Source organism: Ursus americanus, chromosome 29 (genome assembly GCF_024610735.1).
Source record: "Ursus americanus isolate L20-20 chromosome 29, mUrsAme1.1.p, whole genome shotgun sequence".
Taxonomy (NCBI): domain Eukaryota; kingdom Metazoa; phylum Chordata; class Mammalia; order Carnivora; family Ursidae; genus Ursus; species Ursus americanus.
This window is the reverse complement of record NC_142155.1, coordinates 3,844,238-3,860,869: the sequence shown is the minus strand read 5'-3', so window position 1 is coordinate 3,860,869 and position 16,632 is coordinate 3,844,238. Positions and strand designations below refer to the sequence as shown.

The following is a 16,632-nucleotide window of genomic DNA, read 5'->3' as shown; positions in this document are numbered from 1 at the left end:
CCTAGTTTCAGTTCTGACATGTAAAGATTTTGGAAGTCATTACTCCCATGTTACAACAAGAAAAAATGCTGAACAAACAGAAAGTCAATCACCTTTTTTTTTTTTTTTTAAACCCAGTAGAGAATTGAGTTCTTGGAGCAAACCACCACTCCAAATCTTAAGATGAAGATAGAAAATCATAGTTGAGATCAGCTTATCTGGAAAAGAAGCTGCTGGAGCCAGACGCTATTAGAGAAACTTATGTGATTATTTTGTTAAATTGCTGGAAGCAGAGTGTATACTAGTGTGAGAGTAGGAAACCCTTGGGGGCTTCAGTCTTAAAGGGTCCTAAGGCTTTCATGAGTTGTTCCTCTGGAAACCTCACCGAGTTTTCATGTGAGGAAACAAGAAAAATCCTTGTGTTTTTGTAAGGGGGAAAAGAAAACCGAGCTTTTTGAAATATGCCCAAAGAATTCACCATAAGCAAAGCCAATATTCTGAGAGAAATACATTTACAATAGCCTTATTTATTAGGGGGGAGGGAATTTAGCCATCTCTAGCTCCCTCCAGACTTCCTATCTCATCTAAGGGGGTAACAGAAGATAAGGAACAATTGTGATGATCACAGCCCAGGGACATAGACTGAGACTTAATTGTAGAAATATAGAATGTTTTCCCCTCACCCACATAGCTTTCCACCACATCAATAGGGCTTAAGTGTGATAATACTGGATTACAGCTTTAAGAATTGAAAGGAGCAGTCTTTACTAAAGGAGGAATTAATAGGAAAATCCAAAGACAGCAAAGGAGACAAAATCAAGAATACTAGAGGCATTTGAACCTCTGGCAACTACAGCTACAGGAAACTAAATTAAACACATATGAAATCCTAGTCAGATTCATATAAAACTTCACACCAAAAGCCTATTTAACTCTAGCCCTTTTTTTCAATATATTTTGTATGGCTCTGTGTGTGTGTGTGTGTTTGTGTGTGTGTATAGATTTTAATAAAAAATTACAAACCATGATAAAAGACGAGAAAAAACACAGGCTGAAAAGACAAAACAAGTATTACAATCAGATTCAAATATGGCAAAGATGTTGGAATTATCAGACTAGAAATTTAAAATAGCTATGAGGAATATGTTAAGGGCTCCATGGAAAAAGACAGAAACTCTAAGAAAAAAATCAAAGGAAATTCTAGGAATCAAAACACTGTAAAAGAAATTTAAAAATGCCTTTGATGGGTTCATCAATAGACTGGACACTGCTGAAGAAAGAATCAATGAGCTTGAAGATATGTCAGTATAAGCTTCCAAAACTGAAATGCAAAGAGAAAAAAAGAATGAAAACATACCAAAAAACAGAATATCCAAGACCTGTGGGATAATTTCAATACATGTAACATATGCATTAGTATAATAACAGAGGCAGAAGAAAGATATAAGGGAGAAAAATAAATATTTGAAGTAATAATGGCCAAGAATTTCCCATAATTTGGTCTATCAATTTTTAGAGAGAGGGATGTTGCTTTTAACTATAATCGTGGATTTGTCAATTTATAATTTCAATTATATAATTTTCTGTGCCACATATTTTGCAGCTCCTGATTCTATCGTCTTGCTGACATCCTTCCCCTCTCACAGTACTTAAGAGTGCTGTGGCTTCTTTGTGGATTATGCCTTTTATCAAAATACAATGTCTTTCTCTGTCTCTGATAATTTTCTTTGTTCTAAAATCTACATTATGTGATGTTAACGTAGGCATTCCTACTTTCCTTCAATTAATATTTGCATTGTACATCTTTTTCCATCCTTTTATGTTCAATTTACTTATATCATTATATTTGAAATGAGTCTCTTACAGACAACACATAATTTGTTTGTATTTTTTAAATCATTGTGTCAATCTGCCTTTTAATTGGTGTATTTAGACTTATTCCATAGAACTTACAAAGTAATGGGTGATCAGTAACTGCAGTTTGGATTAAATTTGCATCTTCATTTGAAGTTTTCTACATACAGATTTTTGCTATGTGATGTTTAACCCACAAGGAGTGACTTAATATATCTCAAAATATTATTTCACCTTTGTGGTAGGGATTTTTCCATCTGTGTACTCTTTATGACCACTTTTTGCTCTAAGTTTTGAACATATTTCTGATAAAGTTGATGATAAATGAAATAAGCTAATCATGAAATAATACATACTACATATGATTCCATTCATATGAACATGCAAAATTAATAGATGGTGGAATAAATCAGAAGAATGTTTACCTCTGGGTTGGTGGTGGGAATGTTGTGTGAGGAGGGTATGTGGGGACTTTCTGAGTTGATGGGAATGCTCTATACTTATTTTTGGTCAGGTTTACGTATGTGTATTCCATTTTCAGAACTCACCAAACTATACATTCCAGACCTGTACTTTCTGTTATATGTTGAATATACCTCAAAATACAGACAAAACTACAGAATATTATTTAGGATGTACAAACTACAAAAGAAAGAAAGAAAATGATTAGGACAAAATGTGTAACAGTAGTTACCCCTATAAGGATGAGGGGATGTGATTGGGAAAGGCACACTGGGAGCTTCTCAAGTACTGCTAATGTTCTACTTCTTCTTTTTCTTAGTGTTCTACTTCTTAAACTGAGAACTGAAGTAGTGTTATTCTTATTTTTATGTCTGAACATGCGCAAATATTTATGTATACTTCAAACTAATTTTACTTAAAGATGTCTGTACTTATCACTATTTTGCAGATGGAAAATCCTAACAGAGAAATGGAAACTCTAAATTTTCTAACCTAATGGGAATTCTAAAATTTAAAAACACAATATATGACATGAAAGGTTCACTGCATGGGTATGAATGCATATTGGAAACAGAAGAAAACAGTTGGTGAGTTTAAAGAGAGAGCAATAGAAATTGCCCAATCTAAAGAAAAGACAAAAAATACAGGGAAAAAATGAGAATGAAATACCATGGACAAGGTTATTGTACATTGTGTGACAGCAGTGAGTGGTGCATCGTCCATGTAATCACAGAAAGAGAAGTTAAAATAAAAATATCTGAATAAATAGTGCATAAAAATTTACTAAACTAAGTCAAATTATCAACTTTCAAATCAAGATCAGTGTCCTAAGCCAAATAGATACAAGAAGAACCACAGCAACGGGCATCAAAGTCCAAAGGCTAATATACAAAAATCAACTCAAAATGGATCAATCAACCTAAATATTATGGTTAAAACATAAAGTTCTTAGAAAAAGACATAGAGGTAATCTTTATGATCTTGGATTTGGTAGTGGATTCTTAGTTATGAGAGCAAAAGCATAAACAACAAAATAAGAAAATAGGTAAATTCAACTTTGTTAAAATTGAAAACTTTTGGTCATCAGAGAATATTATCAAAAGAGTGAAAAGACAACCTACATAATGGGAGCAAATATTTGGAAATCATATATCTAATAAGGTTATAAAAAACAGAATGTACAAACTCTCACAATTCATCAACAAAAAGACAACCCAAATTACAAATAGGCAAAGGACTTGAATGGTCATCTCTCCAATGAAAACATACAAATGACCAACAAACACATAAGTGTGATTAGTTATCAGGAAAATGCAAATCAATGCATAATGGGGTATCACTTCACACCTTCTATTATGGTTATAATAAGAAGTAAACAGTAAGTGTTGGAGAGAATGTGGAGAAATCAAACCCATGTATATTGGTGGTGGGAATGTAAAATGGTTTAGTCACTGTGGGAAATAATTTGCCAGTTCCTCAAAAAGTTATATAGTTCCCATATGACTCGGTAATTCCACTCCTAGGAATATGCCTCCCACCAAGTTAAACAAGGTACTCAAACAAATACATGACAAGTGTGTTCATAGCAGCTTTATTCACAGCAGCCCAAGGTAGAAACAGCTTAAATGTCCATCACTGGATGAATGGATGCACCAACTGTGGTATACACACCTATAAGAAGAAATGAGGTGCTGTTGCTCGCTACAGTGTACATGCTAAGTGAAAGAAGCTAGGTCACGTATGGTATGATTTCATTTTTTGAAATGTCCAGAATAGGTAAATCCGTACAGACAAAATGTAGATTGGTGATTGGTAAGGAGCGAAGAATGGGGGAATAGCTGCTTCATTGGTATGTGTTTTCTTTTGGGGTGATCAAAGTGTTGGAACTAGATGAAGGTGGTGGTTTCACAGAATGTACTAAATGCTACTGAATTGTTCACCTTAAAATGTGTAGTTTTTTATTAAATTTAAATTAAATAAAGTAAATAAATAAAATTAAATAAATTAAAAATATAAGAACTTTACCTGAATAAAAGAAAAGTATTATAAGAGAAAAGTTAATGGCTAAAAACCAAACATAAAAACAAAACTTTAACAGAAGCTATGGATAAAAGACTATATAGGAAACAAAAATACAAATTTTGGTAAATTTTTCATTGGAAACAGTGGAGGCCAAATGAAAATAGAAACATATTTTTAAGTGCTGAGAACAAATAAATAACAAAACAAATCTGTCAACCAGAATTCTATATCTAGCAAACAAGATCTTTCAAAACCAAGAGTGAAATAAAGGTATATCTAGAAAAATATAAGGTGAGAGAATTACTTGCCAGCACACCTGCACAATAAGTAACGCGAAAGCAAGTTCTTTAGGCAGAAGGGAACTGTCAATGGAAATAAATAATAAATAAATGTAACATTAATAATATATTTAAAAATTCCCAATACTTTGGAGATTAAACAACTCATAAATTACCAATTGGTGGAATAAAAAATTACTTAAAAAATTAAAAAGTAGTTCAAACCAAATGATTAATGAAATGCAAATGTGCTTAGAATAATGGTTAGAGGGGCGCCTGGGTGGCACGGCGGTTAAGTGTCTGCCTTCGGCTCAGGGCGTGATCCCGGCGTTATGGGATTGAGCCCCACATCAGGCTCCTCTGCTAGGAGCCTGCTTCTTCCTCTCCCACTCCCCCTGCTTGTGTTCCCTCTCTCGCTGGCTGTCTCTATCTCTGTCAAATAAATAAATAAAATCTTTAAATAAATAAATAAATAAATAAATAAATAAAGAATAATGGTTAGAGAAGAATTTATAGCTTTTAATGTGTATATTGGAAATGAAATTTAAAATTAATCACTTAATTTTCAGTGTAAGAACCTAAGATGATACTAGCAAATTCAACCTCAATATAGTAGAAAAAAAGATGCCATAAATAAAGGAGAAAAGTCTCTGAAGTAAAAAACAAAAATAGAGAAAATTAAAAAAAGCAAAAGTTGCTTCTTTAAAGAAATTTATAGGTTTTTAAAAATTGGTAAGGCTAATTAGGAAAACAAACACAGAAAACCAAATTCTCAGTATAGAAATTTAAAAGGAGACATCACTTATAACTTTAATAAATAGGAAAAAGATAAGAAGGAATATTATGTACAACTTTATGCAAATATATAAAATCTATAGGCAAAATGGAAAATATTTTGAAAAACATAAGCTAACAAAATGAACCCAAGAAGGAATATTAAACATGAAACTTTATTTACTTAAAAAATTTAGTTTGTAATGAAGAACTCAGAGCAAAGTGAACTCCAGTCCCAGATATTTCCCCCTAGTTAATTCTATCAAATATTTCAAGAAGTTACAACAATTAGATGTAAATTCCTCTGGAAAATAGAAAAGGAGGGAAGACTCCTCTTCTTGTTGTGAGGCCAGTATAATACTGATACCAAAGCCCACCAAAACCATTACGAGCAAAGAAAATTGCAGATCAATACCTGTCCATGTCTGCATAATGGAATACTACTCAGTAACATAAAAGAGTGAGCTGCAAATACATGCCAATGTACAGAATTGTGAAAACCATAAATTGCCAGAAGAATCCAATGCAAAGGATATATTTCATGATTCCATTTCAACAAAGTTTAAGGGGCACCTGGGTGGCTCAGTCAGTTAAGCATCAGACTCTTGGTTTTGGCTCAGGTCTTGAACTCATGGGTCAGGAGACAGAGCCCTGAGTTGGGCTTCATGCTTACTGGGGAGTTTGCTTGAAGATTCTCTCCCTCTGCTCCTCCCCTCTACTCGCACGCATGCACACATATGTGTGTGTGTGCTCTCAAATTCTCTCTCTCTCCAAAATAAATAAATAAATCTTTAAAAAATAGTTTAAGAACAGGAGAAATTTATCTATTTGTAGTAGAAAAAACAGACAGAGAGTGGGATTTAGTGGAAGGGGGCCTGTGGGAACTTTCTGGGTAGATATAGAAATGTTCCATATCTTGTTTGAAGTATAAGATTTATTTATGAAAACTCATTTAATTGAACATAAGACCTGTGCATTGTTCCATAAGCATATTTTAAAACTTAGTTACCAAAATATTAAATTTGATGATTTTCATTGTTTTTTTTTATGTTCTGAGAGAGATTAAGTCCACAAAATAAAGAATCTTTGTATTGTATATAAAATACATCTGAAGAAAATTGAGATTCTTCTCCTTATCAAATAACTCTTGGAATCTTGATAGTTAGGCTTCTGGATTATATTTTACTATGGATTTAGCAAATCAAGGTAAAACACAATCAGTCTACTCCAGTTGAGCACTCAGATTCCCATTAAGTACTGGAGCAGATCAAAGAAATATATTTCTTCCCTATAAGTTTATTACGTAGCTGTGCAAACAAACAATTACGAAAAATACTGCCATGACACAATTACATTAGAATTGAAGGAAACAGTGATAAAGACTTGGCTCTCCTTTGATTAATTTGGCTCTCCTTAATCTTCCAGGATTAATTGCAATGTATTAGTAAAATGATTTTTCAGGGGATGATGAATTGACTTTAGGCTTTCGTGTTAAGGGAAGACTTCATGGAAACATTAAAAGTGGTACTAAATATTATGCAATGTATAAGGTTAAACGAGTAGGAGGGGTTAGGGTATTGTCTTTGAAAGTGAGAATGAAAAAATTAAGATAATTCAGGGAATAATAAAACAAAACAGGCTCAATACACCTCCCCAAGACAAGCCATTACATCTAAACACTGAAATGATTACGGTCTCATTTGCTTCCGTATCTATAGACTGATCTTTCTAGATCACTGCCTCAGAGGAGCGCAAAAATTAAAATAAAACAGAAGGCTTGAAGAACTGACATCTATTGTTGAAATTCTAAATTTTTAGTTAATTTTGGAGGAAGACAGAGGGCAGTTAATTTGTGAACAAAGTACTTTTCCTTTAAATGGTTTTCTTTAAATGAATTATAAGGAGGTTAGGAGAAAACTTGCATAAATGAGTGATGGAGGAATGCATGATAGGTGATAAACATTGTCATTTGACAGATTCAAGAAGATATATGACATTGGCTTTCACGGAGAATTAAAACATAAAAACAGGACTTGGAAAAAGAAGAATAGGAAGCCATCGTATGCAGAAAAATACGATATTAGCGATGGATAGATGAGAGAGCTGGAGAAAGAGCAAATGACGTGGATTCATTGGACATAAATTTACTCACAAATGTGATCTTGACAAGCCATTTCCTTCTCTCTTCTTTGCCTTCCTCGCCTCTTAGACCTCCATAACCTTTTCACAGTCTCTATGGTGAACCAACTGGATAATGAATGAAAAATTCCATAACAGTTTTTAGTTGGATTTAGGTAGGACTCAGATCACAGAGATTAAGATTAAATAATTCGTGAATGATATCTAGATGATTGTGGGATTTTGCTGAAGAATTTAAATTTGGAAGGAAAGCAAAGCACAGGATTTGGTTAAGAAAATAGGATCAAGTGAAGTATTTTAGGGTGTGTTTATTTTTGGTTGGTTTTTAAAGTTTGTCTCCTATAAACTAGAGCTCAATATCACATCGGAAGATTTGTGACTGGTAGTTTTGTGAGAGAAAGAAGGATTAGAAGAGTGATTTGGGGAGAACATTTCCTGAATATGATCATAGTCATTACCAGTTAGCAGTAAAATTCGTTTTATTATGGATTTTAATAAAAGTATGTAAACATAAGTGTGTACTTTGAGAATCTGATAAAAATATCAAGGGCCTTTACTAGATACTATATATATAATATATGTAAACATACAAATATGAAATTATATAATTTCACGTATTTACAAACCCCTCAAAGTGCATTTAATGAGGGGATACAGGTACCCCTGGTTAAGAGTCCCCGCTCTGTAGTTACTGGTGATTGGTATGTCTTTTTAGGAACACAAAGGTAATTGTTACATTGTTCCAGTGCAACAAAAATATAAATATTTACATCAGTATTTTTGAATTGAAGATGAATCACACACATATTTCTCTACAGGATAATAAAAAAAGTCGTGTCAACTATGTTTAAAAGGCTGTTCTATTTTAGACCACAGTGGATTAGAAAGACATTGCAGTAGTTTTGAAACCAAGTGATTACGGAGTAGAGCAAGACAGATGCAGAGAGCTCAACTTAGAACTTTAGAACAGCGGTATGGCTTATGTGAGTAGGCAACGTGAAGAACGAAGGCATGCGCGAGTGAATGAGTGAGTGAGTGAATGGAATGCAAAGGCTTTCAGAGCCAGCCAAGAAAAAATGGCAACGACACAATGACACGGAGGTGGCAAGGAGGTTACGGATTTTATTTTATTTTTTTATGTCCAGGCAGCTCTAAGCCCAGAGACAAGCAGTGACTTCAGAGTAACCCGTCTTTCAGCCTCTGACATAAACTGAAAATATCTGTGCCTTTATGCCTTTTTGCAGCTGAAGACTTTCTTTCTTTCTTTTAATAAAACATACCTTCTCTTCAACAAATGAACTCCTACACCCCATTTCACCTTCCCCCAGTGTTACCTTCCTAATCAGACTCAACCACTGCAGGATTTAAAACTTGGCCAGTTGGAAGGGGAAAAAGTCTGTCTTCTATGAAACTGTGTCTGCAAAGACTGGCTCTGGCCCAAGCCACAGGAACTTGAAACAGTCTGCGAGCTTACTCGGCACAGACAGGTTCAAGCGGAGTGGGGTAAAAAGCTGCTACCAGGCTTTTCATCTTGCAGGTTGCAGAGACCCTTGATGTTTTATGTCTTATTCTCTTGAAGATGGTTGATAAATGTATGACAGCAAAGTAAAAAAGGTTAAATTGATTGGTATGTATATCAGAATAGGGGAAAGTGGAAAGAAAACCAGGTAAGTGATTCTGAACGTAAGCATTTATTCAGATTCGGATGACTATTCAGATGATCTGACTGCTTAATAGCCAAAATCCTGAGTTTGCATTGAATTCATCTCCAAATTTTTTCAAAAACTACTCTTATTTTCCTTTTATAAAATAGAAGAACGAGACTAGCCCTGGCCCTGGCTTTGACACAAAGTGCCTATGTGATTTCTGAATCCCTTAGTTTCTCTGGGCATCCATATCTTCATCTACAGAATAGGATAATTGTTATATCAGTTGAATGTGTGAATGAAGCATCAGGGACACACAGAGAAGCTGTTCAGTAATTAGTCCTCTTTCTTACTATCAAGAGCTATGTCATTTTAGTTGGCTTTTTACACCTACTGACAGCTGGACACCTTACCTTTTAAAATAAGAACTAGGAAGATCAGTAGGGGAAGAAAGGGATAAAGAAAGGGGGGGTAATCAGAAGGGGGAATGAAGCATGAGAGACTGTGGACTCTGAGAAACAAACTGAGGGCTTCAGAGGGGAGAGGGGTGGGGGAATGGGATAGGCTGGTGATGGGTAGTAAGGAGGGCACGTATTGCAGGGTGCACTGGGTGTTATACGCAACTAATGAATCATCGAACTTTACATCGGAAACTGGGGATGTACTGTATGGTGACTAACATAATATAATAAAAAATATTAAAAAATAAAATAAAATAAAGTAAAATATTTAATTGGATATGTAGAATATAATACGGCCTCCACGAGAATTCATACTTGATACACAATTTTAGAAAGTGCTGATCTACATTTGTCACATGGTGAGATTTCTAGCTCAAACATTAAATTCACTAACTACATCTAAAATGTTCCGATCATTTTTAAGGTTAGTCTTTATAGAGGACAGCTGTCATGTGTCTAAGTGTTGCATTTTCGGAGGGAGTAAAGATTTTCCTTTCTCTAGAAGCTTAAAATTAGAAGCAGAGAAGAAATACAATGTGGCATTTGGGACCCTGATTCATTCTGATAACAAAGTATAACATCCTGCAAGAAGGCCTTCTTCATACACTGTTTCAAAATGCTTCCTTTTAAAGACTAGATTGTTTCATTTCTCTTAGATATATCCTATCAACCAATTGTCTTTCTCTGGACTCACCTCATGCCATTACTGAGACAAAAATAGAAATCAAACCACCTCCAAACTTTACTGATGTTCATTATCCTCTTGCTACTCATTTAGCCCTGGCCACTAGCAGGCTGACTGTAAGGTCATGTGAAGGACTCGCCCCACCTTTATTTTTTAAGTCTAAAAAATAGAATGAAACCAATCTCAGAAGTTATATTTACGTATAGGTAAAATTTTACAGAAGTAAAGTCTTATACAAATGGCCAGCAGACACATGAAAAAATGTTCCATATCACTGGGCATCAGGGAAATACAAACCAAAACTACAATGAGATACCACCTCACACCTGTCAGAAGGGCTAAAATGAACAAGAGAGGAAACAACAAATGTTGGCAAGGATGCAGAGAAAGGGGAGCCCTCTTACACTGTTGGTGGGAATGTAAGCTGGGGCAGCCACTCTGGAAAATGGTATGGAGGTTCCTCAAGAAGTTGAAAACAGAGCTACCCTATGACCCAGCAATTGCACTACTAGGTATTTACCCCAAAGATACAAATGTAGTGATGCGAAGGGGCACCTGCACCCCAGCGTTTAGAGCAGCAATGTCCACGATAGCCAAACTATAGAAAGAGCCCAGATGTCCATTGACAGATGAATGGATAAAGAAGAATCACAAAAGGTTAATACTTACTATTTACATCGACGTGGATGGAACTGGAGGGTATTATGCTGAGCGAAATAAGTCAATCAGAGAAAGACAATTATCATACAGTTGCATTCATATGTGGAATATAAGAAACAGCACAGAGGATCATAGGGGAAGGGAGTGAAAACGGGATGGGAAGTCATCAGAGAGGGAAAAAAGCCACAAGAGACTCTTGACTTTAGGAAACAAACGGAGGGTTGCTGGAGGGGAGGTGGGTGGGGGGATGAGGTAATTGGGTGATGGGCATTAAGGAGGGCACGTGATGTGATGAGCACTGGGTGTTATATGCAACTGATGAATCAGTGACTATATCTGAAACTAATGATGTACTATATGTTGGCTAATTGAATCTTAATTTCAAAAAAGTAAGAATATTTTGAAAAAAAAGAAGTAAAGCCTTTTTTTTTGGAATGATACTACAATAAATCATCTCCTAGAGCATTTTAAAATAAATGATTAGGTGACATTATTTGTATGTAATATTTAAGCATAAATAGACTGAATTGCTTCAAATATATGTCTGCGAAAAACTTATCAGGAAGAAGTATATAAAAATAGAAGTAGGTAAGAAAGAGTTTAGAAGGTGATTTGTAAATTGTCCTCTGAGAGGATAAAGGTCTTTAAAATAATCCGGAGACACTCACAACAGTATACATACTTTATAATCGATGTGTCCCTTCTTTATTGTGCTAGTTTCTGTACTTTTCCACTTTCAGTTCCTCTCTAGCTCCCTTTCTTTAAAGACTGCATTCACATTTCTTTTGCGTGTGTTAGGTCTGAATATATTGACCACAAAGTAAAATGACATTTATTTCCATAGGTTGCTCCAAGCAGTGGTGAGAATAGTTAAAAACTGTACTGAAATATTGGTAAGTCTGAACAGGGTCTGTGAATATTTTATGCAAATATTCTTTGCAGATACAGAGAGGTTTGTGAATTTGTATTATAAATTTTGAACTCCTCGAATGGAGTCACATTAAGTTCATTTGTCAGAAGTTGGAAAAGATGATCTTTTAAAAACAAGAATACAACCAGCAGGTATTTACATTAACGGCAAAGAGCTTTGCCTTCCTCTCGCTGAGTTTCATTTAATTCACCTGGTTCATGGGACAGTTGACAAGATGTGATGGGAACTAGCCATAGTCCGTCCCTCCAAAAGCCCAACTTCGTCTCATTTTCCCCTGCGACATCCTAGCAATAGTAACAAATCAGACAAACTTCTTGGGAACAAGCATCATCATCTTATCAGCTTCTCACATCCGTCCCTGTCACACAGCTGTCCCTTTTCCTCTCTGCAGCCTGCACTTTTTCTGATTGTGTCTTCGCCCTGGCAGACTGCAGCGATTTGTAGCAAGACTGACTGAGGCCTTCAGAAGTGGCGATGAAGACTCGGGAACCACAGTGTTTACCAAAAGGAAAAGAAAGAGAAAGTTGGCCACTGTACACACTTATCCAATTGTTTTTATGATGTCGTTAGAACAGGGAGAATGGGGGCGCCTGGGTGGCACAGTCGTTAAAGCGTCTGCCTTTGGCTCAGGGCGTGATCCCAGCGTTCTGGGATCGAGCCCCACATCAGGCTCCTCCGCTGGGAGCCTGCTTCTTCCTCTCCCACTCCCCTGCTTGTGTTCCCTCTCTCGCTGGCTGTCTTTCTGTCACATAAATAAATAAAATCTTTAAAAAAAAAAAAAAAAGAACAGGGAGAATGATGCTCATGGCCGCATTCCAGTGTGTGTGTGTGTGTGTGTCTGTGTGTGTGTGTGTGTGTGTCTGTGTGTGTGGTGGGTGGGAAAGCTGAGAAGGGAAGAAGGCAGGCAGGGCGCTCCAGTGACCTGGATAAAGTTACTCGATTACAGCACTTCGTTTTTCTCTAAATCACTGTCAAGTAAAAAACTAATCCAAAATCAGGACAGGAGAATGGAAAAGCTTCATAGCTTTGCACTCTCTGAGATAGTGTGAAGCAAATTCATAAGGAAACGGAGTCGTCATTAGCTCTAAAACGATCCTTAACAACGTTATTTATTTTATTTTGTTTGAAATGTAAGAGAAAAGAATAAGTGGGGTTTGAAACATGTCTTATTTGAATACTCTGTAACAGTTCTCGTGGCACACACCCTCTTGCGTTCTGCACAATGACTGTTCTGAAATTTGAAGCTACAAACAAATATTCAACACCCAGAGATGAGATGATTCACTTTCCGCACACACGGCAAACGCCAACATTCAGCACAAAGGTGGTAAGCAACTCACAGTAATAATCCCAGATTACCCGGAGGGGAGAAAAAAAAAAACCTAAAAAAATATTTTCGTTTTTCAAAACGTGGATTTTCTTTCCTTCTCTGAGTCTGCCTTCTCATCACTGAACAGGAGGGGAAAACATCGGTGTCTACAAGAGCACCACAAGATTAATTAATGAATTTCATAAAGGGTTTGTGTAAACACTTGCAGGTTTTTATAAGGAAAATAATATTGACTCGTGTTGTAGCCTATGCCCAATAACGTGAAATGACTTCTCCTTGGTTATGGTGTTAAAGGAATTGGAAAATCCAAAACTTTTCATTGAAAATAAGACTGCTTTCTGAGGCAAAGGTTGGCTTTGTTTTAAAACACGCTTCCTGTGGTGGATGAGCTAATGCGCTGATAATAAGGCGAGGAAGTTAAAAACGTAGTAGCGAGTTTGAACTCCGAAACCGTGACCCAGGCTTTAGGGATTCATTAATTTACGATATGCTTGATAGCCTGTCTTTTTGTAGGGAGGGGTAGTTCCATATATCATCAAACCTGGATTAGAGGAAGAATGTCAGTGTATTTAATTCGCTGAATAACAATTCCTATAAATTACTCAATATTTTAAACGTGTCCATTTAAAACCGATTTAAAAAATCACCTTAACTCCTTGTTTCCTAAGATCTCAAAGTAGTTAACATGTAAATTATCTCATATATCATGAATATATTCCTGTGAAGTAGGATAGTACTTCTGAGATTAGCTTGATTTTTAAAAACTGAAGGATCACAAATTCATGCAAAAATTCCCTGAAATTAAAGCAGATATTTGGAAGAAGTTAACTGGGTACGATCTTCCTTTGGCATTGAGGCATACAAAGAGAAGAGTTTATTTTCCAAAATGACCTTTTTCCTGATTTAACTTTTGCTTTCCTTCCTAATTATTTGGCTTTTATCTATGGGGTTAGAGTTAAAAGGACAGTAACTAATTTGTCCCTTTCATTTACTAGTGTCATAAAATAACCTGAAAAGTATTCTGCGCTCATACTGCTGTTTGACTCAGTTAAAACAGCACCAGTTCTTAGATGTTTTTATAGCCAGTCCCTAGGACCTTCCAAACCAAGTGAATAAATCCTCAATAAATTGTCTGACATTTTCAAGTGCTAAAATAGTTCAAATAGTTTCCTATATCCTGTGCCCCTCCTCATTTTATTTCACATCTGCGTTTGCCACTAATTAATACCATCTCTTTTTTTATTATTCTTCAAATATAGAGGCTTTAGAAAATATTTCCCCTCTAAGAAATATCTGTTGTACAATTATTTTCTTTTATTGCTATGCAGGTTAATTTGGCTGCCTTGTGTTTTGGGTTTTTTTTTCCCCCCGGAGCAAGAAAATTTTGAGTTCCTCCTTTGAGAAACTAGCGTGGTGTGAAGTTGTGTTTATATTTAGAGCGAAGTAACAGAAAATTGTCTAATTTACTTAGGTATAAATATGATTTTTTTAAAAATTCCGATTATGCCTCCTTTTGAATTTTGTACACGTTTGACCCAAAATGCCAAATTAAAAACCAAGCAACAAAGTTTAATTTAAAACTTGTTTCTTTGTTTTTGACTTTTCATGAGTCTTATAATACCACCACCAAGTCTTTCCCCCTTTTATTTCCAGTAAAGCACTTCAGTCGGTACTGCAAAGAAACAGTTATTCAGGTTACTGACCTCTCTTTTATTGGGGTGTGTGCGTGTTGAAGGATTTCACACTTATTTTCAGAAATGCTAAAGAAGTTATACTGTGAATATGTGTGATGCCATTTCTTCTGCTTTTATCCTATTCAACTTACTTTCACATGTGTAATATAAAGCTTGTTTATAACCCCAGCCCCACTAAAGAATCCCTCATTACTCTTACATAATATATCCCACATACATATCACACACGCAGACGATATGCATCTTTAAAAAAAAACCAGTTGCACTAATAACTGTACAATCCCCAACGTTGGCAGTGGAGGCCTTACACAGAGTTCCCGAAGATAGAGACCCACACTAAGAGATTCAAGATTATGAATCAAAGCTCCAGAAACATAAAAGAAAACAAAGATGGAGGCAAAAAAAAAAAAAAAAGTGAAAGGACAAGCAAATTTCAATAGTTTCCTTTTATATTTACATGGTGTCTGCTTTTCAAGTGCGTATGGGACAAAATAGAACACAAAAGCAGTATCGCTTCCTTCTGTTTCCTTTCTACCCTCAAACATTTTGCAAGTCTGAGTGAGCCAACAATTGGACATGAAAGTCATGCAAGAATTGTAATAGTAATAGGAAAAAAGAGTATGTATTTTTGCAAAACATTGCTTTTCATTCCAGCAGGAGAAAATATGCACGGCTGTTTATCTTGGTTTTGCTGCTTCTTTGCACTGTCCAATATGGTCTGGCTGGCTGTCGGCAGGGCTTTCCACAGCCGTTTACAAGAGCTTCACTATTCGTTAGGGCAATAAGGAGATGCTTTTGAGTGTGTTGAGTTAAAAGCTCCATTTAGTCTTTCTTTCACTCAATCTGCTTATGTAACTTAAATATTTTTAGTGCCCAGGAGTTCAAAGTAACTAATGTGTTGTGTTTCAGAATGACAAATAGAACACACTAAAAACAGCATTAGAATGTTTTCCTAAGCAAGTTTCAGGGAAATGTGTGGTGCTCTGAATGGGACTCCACATAGCATTTTGGCCATAGAGCATTTCCTTCCTTGTGCTCAGGCCTGAATGAGTCATTGTGCCCCGCCTTCCCTGCACTCCGATAGGCCTGGGCCTGACCACGACCAAGCAGTAAGCACAAGCCGAATTCATCTGTGGCTCCCAAGTGACAGAAAGGAAATATTCCTTCTGGTAATTTATTGATGAGCTAAGTCCAGACGTAGATGCCGGTTTCCCTGAGCACGGCGTCTTCGCAGCTTGGCTCTCATGTTGAATGGCAGCCAAGGAATTCCTACCAGGAGTTACCAAGAAAACACACTCTTTCTTACTAGGGTTGAGATATGAATAGTCTTGTAGAATTAATCCAATCTGGGGAACATATTAAGAGGAGACTTCTGCTATAGACTGGCCGTTAGCAGACGGCTGAGATATTGTAATATCTCAATAGCATTCTAGCCTTATTTCGTTTCCAGAGGCGTTTGATTTACGAAAATCTTATTAGTGGGAAATATCACAGTCTTCACTCACTTGCCGATGTGATCAGTTGTGACACAAGAGGTGCTCTGTGGAGAAAGCCAGACATTTTTATTAGTTCGCTGCATTCAGCAGATGCTGCCTTAACACGAAGGATTATTTTTTAAATGTTGAATTTCATTCAGAATATGGTAATGTCTTCGTGAGAATAAGAGTCCCAAAACACAATTGCAAAGCTGCTTTTATCACCAGAAATGCAAAGAAAA

The 16,632-nt window shown here is 36.0% G+C and overlaps 2 long non-coding RNA genes across 2 annotated transcripts in view; one reads left to right on the top strand and one right to left on the bottom strand.

Annotated features, from left to right (window-relative positions):
* Positions 1-16,632, top strand: part of LOC123796727 (uncharacterized) — a 504,139-nt gene that overhangs the window by 462,245 nt on the left and 25,262 nt on the right. The gene's annotated exons all lie outside the window — the stretch shown is intronic.
* LOC148107490 (uncharacterized) overlaps positions 12,947-16,632 on the bottom strand; it is an 80,128-nt gene continuing 76,442 nt past the window's right edge. The window contains exon 3 of the long non-coding RNA XR_015722234.1: positions 12,947-16,455. This is a non-coding gene — a long non-coding RNA (uncharacterized LOC148107490). The remainder of the gene's footprint in view (positions 16,456-16,632) is intronic.